The sequence below is a fragment of the Mastomys coucha genome, unplaced genomic scaffold (genome assembly GCF_008632895.1).
Source record: "Mastomys coucha isolate ucsf_1 unplaced genomic scaffold, UCSF_Mcou_1 pScaffold9, whole genome shotgun sequence".
Taxonomy (NCBI): Eukaryota; Metazoa; Chordata; class Mammalia; order Rodentia; family Muridae; genus Mastomys; species Mastomys coucha.
Genome location: NW_022196915.1, coordinates 50,081,056 through 50,093,079, shown reverse-complemented (window position 1 = coordinate 50,093,079; position 12,024 = coordinate 50,081,056). Strand labels below are relative to the sequence as shown.

The 12,024-nt window shown below is 51.2% G+C and overlaps 1 protein-coding gene across 2 annotated transcripts in view; it reads right to left on the bottom strand.

Moving 5' to 3' along the window:
- Positions 1-10,418, bottom strand: part of Fam167a (family with sequence similarity 167 member A) — a 30,547-nt gene extending 20,129 nt beyond the window's left edge. For both annotated transcript variants that reach the window (XM_031362131.1, XM_031362134.1), the window contains exons 1-2: positions 10,203-10,418; positions 4,791-4,892 (exon numbers count right to left, since the gene is read on the bottom strand). The gene's annotated coding sequence lies outside the window, so the exon portion shown is untranslated. The remainder of the gene's footprint in view (positions 1-4,790; positions 4,893-10,202) is intronic.
- Positions 10,419-12,024: the final 1,606 nt, after the last annotated feature.

Genomic DNA, 12,024 nt, shown 5'->3' with positions numbered 1-12,024 from the left:
ACCCCTCAGTTCTTAGGCCACTGACATCTCCTCTCACCTCAGGCGTCTTAACTGGGCAAATAAGAGCACTCCTTACCCCAAGCTTGCCTTACTCCCAGGTATGGGGTCGCTAGGGGCCACTTGGTATCACAGGGAGAGCGTTTACTGGTGTGTAACACCAAGCACACAAGACAGTTTGAGGATCCCAATTAGACCTTTTTAGAAGCCTGATTGTTGTGGAACACTGTTCTCTGGCCACGACAAGACTGTTGCCCTTTGAACTCTCAGCAGCTGATATTTACCCACAGATGAGCTATACAAGACTGGGCTCATATTCCATCATGGGAGGAAGGAGCTCATGGAGCCTCACCTTTCCTCAGGCATATAAGCAATTAACAATTGCTAGAGGGAGCATTTTTTTCTTCAGTGGTGTAGACGGAGCCCATGTTCCCACAGGTAACTCCAGTTATCCCCTAACTCCATTGGCTCACTAAGCTATCTTGGGTTTATCATTTCTTTGGTCTGTCATTGGCTCCCCACCCGAGGTGAACAGACATTTATTCAGTTCCCTGCAGCCTACACCCTAGGCTTTGATGATATAGCCCTTCAGATTCTCCTCTTAAACATAACACTAGTTCCAGCTGGATTCCTGGCAGTTTAAACTGGCTAGCAGAAATTCATAAGGAGCAGAAGGAAAAGAACATGGTGAATGCTCACTGAGATTTGGCTTTTATTGGCTCCTATGCCACAACTAACCTCCTCCTTGGCTGTCTGTAGGGAACCCCCATATTGTGTGGACCCAGAGGCAGGCCTAATACCCATTGTGTTTGTCCTCTGGGACCACAGGACTAGCCCCCAGTCTCCTTCTTCTGCCAAAGGCCCTGCCTACTATATTTAAGCATGTGACTTGAGCTTGACCAATCAGAGGCTCAAGCCTCGGCTCTGAATTTGAAGTGTGTGAGGTCCGGATGAAGAGCCAGTGAGAACTCACATGTGGCCACTGAAGTGCCATCCCAAGACAGTTGTGAAATGCAGAGGTCTCTGAGACAATGGTCTAGGAAACCAGGGCGTGGCTCTGACTTCTGGTTCTGCCCTGCATCTGCCTGCTTTCTTTCCTTTGCCCTTGCTCCCTCTTAGTTCCTATAACTGCCCAGTATCGCGACCACCTTGCTGCCTTCTGTTGCCTATACTCAAGAGCCCTGGCTAGAGTCAAGGCTGCACAAAGCTCATTTGCATGAACAAGCAATGTCATGGAATGTCGTGACACCCCAAAGACCCTCTCCCCCCACATTTCCCTGTGCCCCTTAGAGAGGGGTGCCATCTGTGGTTGAGAACTAACAGGATGAGAAGTCACCCTTGTCTCAGTGGATTTTTGCTGAGTCTGTCTGCATTCATGGTTGTTTCCTACTTTACAGTGGACGGCAAGTGGCATCTGGTGAGGACAGGGTGACAGTTTACCATCTGTGGCTCTTTATACCTCTTCTGCTCCTTCTAGCAGAAAATGCCACCCATTTGAGGAAGACGACATGCTCTGGGCCTTCCCTGACAGGCTGCTGCAGGATGCTCGATCTGAGGCAAACATTTGTATGTCCGGCCAGGCTGGACAGCTGTTTGGAGATGTGCCCTTCTTTGGTTACCTCAGCAAGATGACACTTTCCATTGCAAGTCTTGCTCAGGAGTGGTCCTCCTGCTGCAGCTCACCTCCTATGGTCTACATGGATCTGAGCCTCTTGAAGCCCTGCACTGGTTAGGGTATTCTCAAAATTAACTCCTGGTGTCACCTGGGGACTTTCCATGCTTCCTGAGAGAGGTATAGGAACTCTAGTGTTTTGGGGTTGACTTTACAGGTTGGAAACAAAAGACCCGTGTCATAAAACCCCAGCCCAGGAACACAGACAAGAGGCTGCAATCTTCACCAAGGAGCAGAGGCATGTTATTTAGAACATAGGTAGAGACGGGTGCCCTAAGCTCAGGCATAACACCCAATGAAAATAGTTCCCAGAGAGGCTTAACACAGGTGAGCCTCAATTGTTCTGATTCTACAAGGTCCCTGCAAGTCTGAACAGCACGGTTCTTGGGAACAGGGTCCTGCTGGGGAGAGCTGGGAGCTCTATCTTCTGCCTGCTTCCCACTGATGCCCACCATACTCCAACATTCCTCACCCACTGATGCCTACCATCTCCCCCACTACTCACCCACTGATGCCTACCCTCTCCCCCCCAATCCTTACCTTAGGCCCAAGACTAGGCATACATGCCATAGTATACCAGGTATACTGCCTCCTTCTAAGTGACCCCTCCCTTTGTGCCTTTGGATGTCTCTCTGGGGCTCCACTAGTGGCAACCCTTTATCTTCTATAGTACATCTTAGGTCCTGCCTGAGCAACTGTGCTTCTAGGTATTATTAAGAACACTATCAAGCTTCTAATACCTATCAAGCCAGACACTCTGCAAAAAAGAGTATTTCATGAGTTTGAGGACCTGCGACTACATACTCATTATATGTGGAAACTGAGTCACAGAGATGAGCAAGAACTCAAAGGACAAGGGTTGGAACTGGGTGGGTGTGAATAGAATGATGCCAGTAGGGTTGAGCTTGGGGCTAAGGGATAAGCTCTCTCCCTTCCTATATATCTCAAAAGGACAGGGCTCATCTGTCCTCTGGTAGACAGCTGTCCTGGAGATAGACGGCACTGACCCAGCTCCTGTAGTTCAGTGCTGTCCTCGCCTCAAGGACCACCTTGGTTGTTGATTACATGCCACATACATATAACAAGGAAGGCCAGGGTCAGGTTTTCTAGATACCCTACTGGGCAAAGTGAGTTGGGGACTGAGTGACCAGCCTAAGGCTTAGGCTACCCTGATGACAGCCCACCACAGCCTCCCATCACATTCCTTGGGACTGCCGTACCGTTTTCTAGAACATGCTATCTGGACCTGGCTGGCTACTTCTGAATCCTACACATGTAGAAAACTTTCCATCGGCCAGTGTGATTCAGTCATTTAGAGAAGGGTCTGGCATAAAGAACTGGCCACACCATGAGTCAAGCCCCCTCAGGATCTGACTTTTCTTAGTAAGGCAAGTACAAGGAATGACTTTGTCTTCAGCGAGTCTGGCTTGCACATTCCAACACTGTCTGGCTGCCCAATCTTGTACAGCTGAGCCGAGCCAGGCCTGGTCAGTGGACAGAGACTTGTCTGAATACTAGGAACTCTGTGTTACTCTGCTGAGTGTCACCAAGCAGCAAACCAGAAAGTTTTGACCCGACAAAGGACAATATATTTGACCTCCCCAATCAACACGCTAGGGCAGACAGCCCCCACAGCCCCCTCTGCTTCCACCCACAGGCTGTGTGTTCTAAGTGGTCTGTCTCCAAGGCTGTAGAGTGGAGGGCAAAGTGAGCTGAGTTCACAGCCTGCACATACCTTCTTGTCTCTTAATTAGGCCTGGGCTCCTTCTCTGAAGAGGAAGCTGTCATAGAGCCATGGGGTGGGTGGAAATGAGGAGGGGAAAGACAATCACTGGGCTCTACAGTTTGTTCAGGTGGTGGAAGAGTTACAGATCTGGGCTTCCTGGGCCAGGCAGGCTTATCTGTTCAGGTTTAATGATAAACTTGATACTTATCTTGCATGGGGTGGGGTGCTCCTATCCAACTCACCCACACTGGAAGGTGTGCTCTGTAATATGACCATCCGTGCTTGGCAGACATGCTTCAGTACTGACCAGCTGGGGATGAGAGGAGGGGACACAGCCCCCCCCCACACCCTGCCTCAAGCTGCTGACACAAGCTGGGCACTGCCCAGAGCCCTTTTCCTCCTCTTTGGAGTTGCCATGGTGACTGAAGCAGGAGGGACACCCGCTGATCTGGCCCTCTGCCAGTCATCTTTCCCCTTCCCAGGCCCATCTTTATTCCAGTTTCTAGTCAGTATTGTTGGGAGGATATGAAATAGGGTGTCCCTGGCTGCAGTTGTGGGCAGGGAGGAGGCTAATTGTGCTGGTGTGTGTGTGTGTGTGTGTGTGTGTGTGTGTGTTTATGTGTGTGTATGTGTGTGTGTGTTTTATTGGCTGCGGAATGACTGTTCTGTGTGTGTGTGTGTGTGTGTTTGTGTATGTTCGCACGCGCATGTATGTAGTATGGTGGTTGATGGTTGTCTTATTGGATGTGTGTGAACGTGAATGTCTACCCAGGACAATGATGAAGCCACCTGGGTGCTGCCTGGATAGCTCCTTCCTGCAACGGAACACCATGAAACTCCATTCCTTCCTCCCAAAGAGACTGGTGTCTGTCTCTGGGCTCAGAGTCCTCCTCTGCAAAATAGGCTTTGCTGTGGGAACACTTGAGCTGAAGGAAGGTTCTGCCACATGACTCTTGAAACTTGTATAGTGTGGTAACTGATTTCTGCCTGTGTGTAGGGAGCTGGCTCATTCCCGAATTGACTGAGAGAGGCGGCCCTGATGCTAGGCCTGAGGGCTTCAGAGTGGGAGGATAAGGAGATGACACAGGGTCCAATATAACTAATGTGGGGCTGCAGGAGCAGCGTCCAGCTTGGGCAGCCTCAGGTTTTCTTCCCTTGGTATTCTAGCATTTCTGAGGGAGATGGAAATAAGAACTCAGTCTGGGGATGGGGAGAAAGACATCAGCCCAGGCCTACCTCCCTAAAGAGACATGACTGGAGAGCTACTTCTGAGCTCTCAGCGAACACACACTGTGTGCACTTGCCTCTGCTTCCTTCTGGGACAGCATCTCAGACCACAGTAACCAGTGGGCTCCCAACCACATTTCGGAGACACAGGCAACAGAACCCACTTACCTGCATTTCTCCCAGGGACCTTCACCCAGAAAGGCTCATTTTGCAGTATCCTGTGTGAATGGCTGACTCTCTACTTGGGATCCAATGCTTCTAGCTGTGTACCTGAAATAAGGTTATCCATAAACATTTTCAAACCACACTACCATTCTGAGGCCTGGGTGAGATAAAACTTCCCAAAAGTTAGACCCCATAGAAACCTCAAACCAGAGAGAGACATCATGAGACTGGCCCAGGATCCCATGGCACCATTAGTAGGGATAACTAGACTTGAACCTGAATCTTTAGACTCTAAGCAGAGTCCTGCTTTCATTGTCTAAGAAACAGGAAGCCTTATTTTACCACACTGAGACACTACGAGGGGGAAAAAAAAATACTTATAAAGACCTCTGCAGATGCAAAGTGCTAGGTCCGTGCTGAATAATTGATAGGCTTTGGCTCCACAGGCCTCCTGCAAGATGTCTGTGAGTTTGCTTTCATTTTGCCCAGTGAAAAAAAGTTGCTAAGAACCCACCCCCCCACCGGGCCAAGAAAGGTGTGTGCATCCCTATGGATATGGGAGTGGTCATGACTCCCAGGATCCATACAGCTAATTGACATCATCCCTGAAAGGAGGGTGGAAAGCATGGAGCTGCTGCAAGGAGGAGGAGAGCTAGTCTCTTCACCATGTCCCCTCCATGGCTCTGGGCTAGGGCTTCTCAGGCAAGTGTGGAGGAAGATACCTGAGGGCAGAAAGGAGCCTTGAGAAATGAAGAGAAGGAAGGGGTCCTCCTGGAAAGGGAGTCAGTCTGCCACCGTCTCAGCCAACCACCCCATGTGGCCACAGAATTCTCTCCAAAGAATACAGTGGCTCCTAGGAATCAGACACAGACTGGCCTTTGGAGAGGTTTGTGGCTATTAAAGCAGAAGGCATCTGAGGTGTGTATCCTAGCTACAAGAGCAGTACATGCTTCCCAGGAAACTCAGGTACCACTTCACACTGGAAAGCGACCCAAGTGGCATTTGTCCCTGCTCCCCCCCACCCCAACAAGGCAGTTGGGCCTATTCAAATCTATGATAATAGGCTCCAACTTCAAATAGACAAAATCAACAAAGTTGGGGTCAAGTGAGACTCTGTTCTGTTTGTTTTCTATCCCATTCTGTGAGCTCTGGAGGCCCAACTGTTTTTGCAAGGATTTCTGAAGAGGATATTCCTGGTTCACACTGTGTCTGCTTGAGTACGTACCCACCTCCACGTATTACCTGAGTATGCGGACTGCTCAGAGGTTGGAGGGCCTTGGGGTGGTTTTTTGAGTTTGGATGGGACGCAGTAAAGGGGACAGTAGGGTTACAGTGTCCAAGGTGACCCGCAACAGGAGCATGCTGTGCCCACAGTGGGGTATGGAGAGGTTCTGTGTTCTAAGTGCATGAAGACAGAAGAGAAATAGGGTTGTGTAACCCTGTTCCCCATCGTGTCAGCAGAAGCTGTACCTGATGGGACATATCAGGAGGGGATCAGGGGTTCAAAGAGATACAAGACAGGGATGGGGCAGGAGATGCTGGAGCCTGGCCACCAACTACCTCTGCGATATTGAATGTCATAAACCTCATGTCTCAGGTTTTAATGTCCTCACTCATAAAATAAGATCATAGTGGAACCAACCCGATGATCTAGGAGGATCAAATGAGATAAAGCATGTGTGGTACTAGGGTGACCTCTAATTGGACCACCTCCTCCTGCCCCTTGCCTGTGCCTGGCTGGTGTTCTCCTTGGCCTGTCCCCTGGGGAAAGCGGGGCTTCCCAACCATGACCACTCAGCAACACATGTCTGTGTGTTCTAAGATGGGCAGAGCACCAACTCAATGTTGCCTCTGGCCAGATTCTCTGTTCCTTGAGAGAAAGACCACCTTTATAAGAATCCTCTACCCGATGCTCTTCTTGATTCCTAAATGGCTCTAGAGGTAAAGAGAGGTGTTCTGGGTGGTTTCACTAGGCTAGCTGTCCCCAGCTGCATTCAAATGGGAGACTCCCTCCTTCCATGGTTCACTGGGTGGGAAATCCCCACCCCCTTCCAGAGGCAGCAGTGCAGGTGTGCTGTTGTTCCTTCTGGCAGCGGGAACATTCAGCAATCAGCAAAGCAAACATGTTCTCTCTCTCTCTCTCTCTCTCTCTCTCTCTCTCTCTCTCTCTCTCTCTCTTTCTCTCTCTCTCCCTCTCTCTCTCTTTTTCTGATCTTTTTGAAGACAGGTATTCCAGAGGGGTGGGTTGATGCATGGACTTGAAGGACAGATGGACTTGTAATCTAAAAGGACCTAGGGAGTAAATGATCAGGGCACCAAGAGGCAGATGGCTAGGATGTTAGAAAGCCCCCAGGACAGGCTCACTGGATCTGAGGGAGCTTTGGATGTAAACACATCAAGAGATGCCTATGTGTGGGCAGAACTTGCCATCCTATTGGCTTTCACTCAAACTTGATAATGGGCTTGCAGTCTTCCATGTTTTCAGCAGCTGTTACCAACCGATCAACAAGACAGAGGAGGCAGCTCTGAGCCTGGAGCAGCTGCCTCTCTGACTGCTTGGTTTGGTCAGGCTCGGGTCTGTCTTGTGTCTCCTTGGTTCCACACCTGTGCATGCTCAAAGGCTAGGCATCTGATGTCACTTCTGACTTGGTGACAAATAGGGGAAAGCCATCCCCTACCACGTGGCCTCCTGGTCATACAGGTCCTCATCAAAACTTGTTCAAGGTTTTTATCCCCACCTCAGGTCCCCAGATCCTGTCATCCCCACCTTCTCACCCCAGGTCCTTCTAGCTGCCATTGGTCTGTCCCCAGGACTGCTCAGAGGCTCTGCTGACTTCTTGGAATGAGGAAATACAGCCCAGCCTTTAAAAGTTGGCACAGTAGCCATTGCATAGGCTGAAGCCTGGACTCATGCAAATTTCCCCTTTAACATGAAAAATGAGACTTGACCCAGGTTTGCCTTACAGGTCCCATGTAACACATCATGGGATCCACTACCAACCAGCTCCCACATTTGATTCAGGGTATCCTAAAAAGAATTTTTAGCCCAGAGAGGAAGGAGAGGTCTCAACCACTCTGAGGTGAGAAATTGAAGCCTGTCTCATTGGGTAGTACTCTGTAAAGGCCTCCATGAAGGTAGTTGCTATATGTTAGGGCATTCTTGGAGAGGCTGAGATGTGAAGAGGGCCTGATCCAGGGGAGCTACCTTAGAGAACAAGCCCCCCCGATGCCCATGAGACTCAGGGTGACTGTCCACAGAGCTGCTCTTGAGGTGATCTGGCATGGTAGCTTGGTAGAAGGGAGAGGGTAGGGTGCTCAGGAGGATAGGTGGGTTATAGGAAGGGTGGGGATAGGGTAAGACAACTCTGAGCCCCGGCATCCTCTTCCCTCTCCTTTCCTTTGCTCTCTACTCAAGAGAGAAGTGGTGTTACTGGGGTTGGTTCTTAAGGGGCAGGACCCCTGGCCCAGGTCCCCAGATCCTGTCAACCTAGCCTTTATGGAAGCTCAGAGACTATAGGTGACTGTCAATTAGCAAGGCTCAACTGCCACTTCCTGGTAAACGTCAGCCCACTAGCCTATCCTTGTTTCCCATGAGCTGAGCCAATCTCATCCGTCTAGATCTCCTTCCTCCTCACTGACCCAGAATGCACCGGTTGCTTCCTTTTCTCCTTTTTTGTTTTGAGGTGAGGTTTCATGTAGCCCAAGCTGACCTTAAACCTGCTAGGTAGCCAAGGATGATCTTGAACTTCTGATCCTCTTGTCTCCAACTCCCAAGTGTTGGGATTACAGGCACAGGCTACCACATGCAGTTTATGCAGTACTGGGTAACAAAATCAGGGCTTTATGTATGCAGGGGACTTTCTTAGGCCACGAGACAAGCCCCTCGTGACTGTGATTTCATGTGGGTGTGCATAGTTTCTTCCTGTCTCTGGGCCATGGTGGATTCCCTGGCCTCCTGAAGCAATCTTTTTCTAAGAGCATTTCTGGAGTGAAAGGGTGAGGCACATGGATGTCTGCGTTTTCCAAAGCCACAAACACTGCTCCAGTCTACAGAGACTCACACTGTCTCCTCAAAGGGTAATCGTAAGGTTCAGAGACCAAGTATACATGGGTTCTCAGCAGTGAGATGAGTGAGTGGAGGCACTGGATGGAGAGAAGCACCTTCACTTTCTATTGCTTGACGTACAGCATGTAGTTGCTTTGCCAAGCTCTTGAAAACTGCTCTGGCAGGATGCTCCATCTCGAGGCTGAGGACAGGCTAACGAGTACCTTGGTTACCTTGGCTTTGCTAGGACTTTGAGTCCCGAGCCTGGTGGGAGAGGAGAGAAAGGAGAGGGAGAGAGGGGAGGAAAGAGGAAAGGGGGAGGAGAGAAGAGAAAGGGAGCGAGGAGAGAGAGAGAGAGGAGAGGAGAGGAGAGGAGAGGAGAGGAGAGGAGAGGAAAGGAGAGGAAAGGAGAGGAGAGGAGAGGAGAGGAGAGGAGAGGAGGGAGGGGAGAGGAGAGGAGAGGAGAGGAGAGGGGAGGAGGGGAGAGGAGAGGAGGGGAGGAGGAGAGAGAAAAGCACTCCTGTATGGAGGGAAAGCTACTTTGGAGCCACATATACTGAACACTCTGTACAGGAGGACTTGATCTCATCCAAGATTCTTCATGGATGATGGTTTGGTGGTGGGAGGGATAGACAGAACTTGATGGTGAGTGTATGAAGCTGGGGACACCAACCTGGAGCCAACTCATGTTCCAGATGTCCCCAGGAGGGGCTTACCTACAACAGAACCCATATATACAGAAGCCACATCTGAGAGAAAGCTGTCCTCCACCCCCCCACCCCCCACACTTGTTCTTTCTGGATATTCAGATGCCCAGCTCTATGGCTGATCTGCTCACTCCCTGCACAATGTTTGGGTGTGCAGTACCTCTGGTATCCCTGGCATCACTCTTGGGGTCCCATAGGGCTAAGCACCCTGGGTCACTTCAGAGTTAGGATCGAACCAAGAATTCTCATCTCTCTTAGATGTGTAGGTGTGTGTGTATGTCTCTCTCTCTGTGTGTGTGTGTGTGTGTGTGTGTGTGTGTGTGTGTGTCAGGGACGTCACCAGCCTAGATGAGTAGATCTAGATCAGAGTCCCAAGAGGTTCCTCTCTCTCTCTATTACAGACCCCCAGGTTCCCACCTGGAATCATACATAGCCCTGAAAGGGTCAACAGAGAGCTGGGATCCAAGGCATGGAGTCCACACCTGGTCCCCCACACCTTCCAGAGAGGCCTGAGATCCCAGGAGCAAATGAGAGGGAACCACACTGTCCTATGGCGGTGTCTCCCCGCTCCTCCAGGGTTGTGAAATCCAGGGTCTCCCACTGCCCACCCAGAAGACTTGGGCACCCGAGCGACTCAGCCAAGCCTCACCGCCGCGAACCCACCTTCTTGAGCTCCAGTCGCGTTGTCCGAGCTGTCGCGATCCCGGCCGCCAGCCCGCGCCCGCCCTCCCTCGGAGCTCGGCTCCCGCCTCCCGAGATCCCGAGCTCCGGAGCGCTGCGAATTCTCTCCGCACCGATCTTTTTTGAAGGGACGTTCTTTTGCGTTGCGTCAGGGCGGTTGCCTGGCGACCGCAGAGCTATTCCGCCGCCAGCCTCTCGGCGCCGCCGCCCGCCTCCCATTCAAGCCGCGGCAGGTCGGCCTCCCGGCACCGCTGGTCCGAGTGCGCCCGGGTCCTAAAGACCCCCGATTCTCCCTCCTCTTGCACCGCCAAGCCCAGCCAGGAATTCTCAGCAAGCTCCAGACGAGATAAAATCAAACCCAAACTTTTTTTTTCATTAGGACCAAAGCGAAGAGAGTTGTGTCCCGTCCCTCTTACCGCACCCCCCTGTACCATACCTCCCCCCCCCAAGCATGGCAACGTGGCTTTGCCACTGTCAGCAGTTTGCTGAGGGAGTGGGTAGGGAAAGCAGGCTGCACTCCACCCATGAAAAGCTTGGGTTCCTGATCCCAGCAGCAGCCACCAAGTCAGACTAACTGGCACTGGCCCGCGCATGCCACGCCACAGCAGGACTCTAGCTGGGGGCGGGGGGGGGCATTTGTGGGCAGCGCTGGCTTACTTTTCAAGTGGGGAAACTGAGATGTTAAGAGGAAAGAGCTGTGGGTAGCGCTGGTGGGCCTGATCCGAGCTTGTTGTCTCCTTAACCACCTGCATCTCATTCTTGGGAACTGCAGCAGCCTTATCTGTCCTAATACTCTTAGGGCCAGGTCCTACTGCTCTAAGATCCAACCCTGCTCCGTGGGCACCTCAAGCTGCTAGCATCTAGGGCCGCAGAGAACAGAAGCTGGACTGACCTGCTTGTAGACTCTTAGGATAATCCTGATTGCAGGCTGAGGCAAGGGGCCCACATCAGAGACCAGCTTCCTTAAGAACATAAGGCCTTGGGGTAATGCCAGAAGGTGGTCTCATTGCCCCCGACCAGCTTCCTAAAACCCTAAGGGTGGAAGGGTCTTTCCAAGAGAATAAGTCACTTTCATCTCCTCTTGTCCAAAGACACCATCTGTCTCTTGAGTCATGTTGCTGTGGTTTTAAGGATGATCCTTGGCCCTTCCTGCTAGGTGTGACCTTCAATACCTAACATATCCCTCCCCATGAGCCACTGTGTCTGGACTCTGGGTAGACTCGGGCAGGAGTGAGGATAGCAGTCTGAAGATTATCAAGTAGCTGGTTAGGTCGTTGCCATGCCTGCCACCCGAGTGCTCCTTGTCAGCTAATGTGGTGGCAGAGAGATGTTAGGGAGCTTGAGCTCAGTGTTGGCTGAGACCCTCTTGGAAGGAAGTGGTTCAATAGTAGTCTGCAGCGTATTCCAGGGTGTGTGTGTGTGTGTGAGTATGTGTGTGTGTGTGTGTGTGTGTGTGTGTGAGTGTGTGTTAGTGTTTGTGTGTGTGTGAGAGAGAGTGTGTGTGTATGTGAGTGTAGAAGATGAAGGGATGCTGCACACACAGAGACAAGGAAGATAAAAGCCACCTCTCTGGGGGCATAAACTTGGGACTAAAAATACCAAGGCCTTGGTTGACCCTGTCACTTCTCATCACAGATCACTAATGCCGTTCTGGAAGGTCACTGGGGCTCCTCTGCTCACCTGGAAGAAGCCAGAAACCTCTGTGGCTTGCACATGACCCTGGGGTGGAAATAGGTACCTCGTACAAAAAAGCAGAAAAGGTGGAGCCTTAGCTTCTGACGGCTTCCCCAGAGGTTTCCCTCTC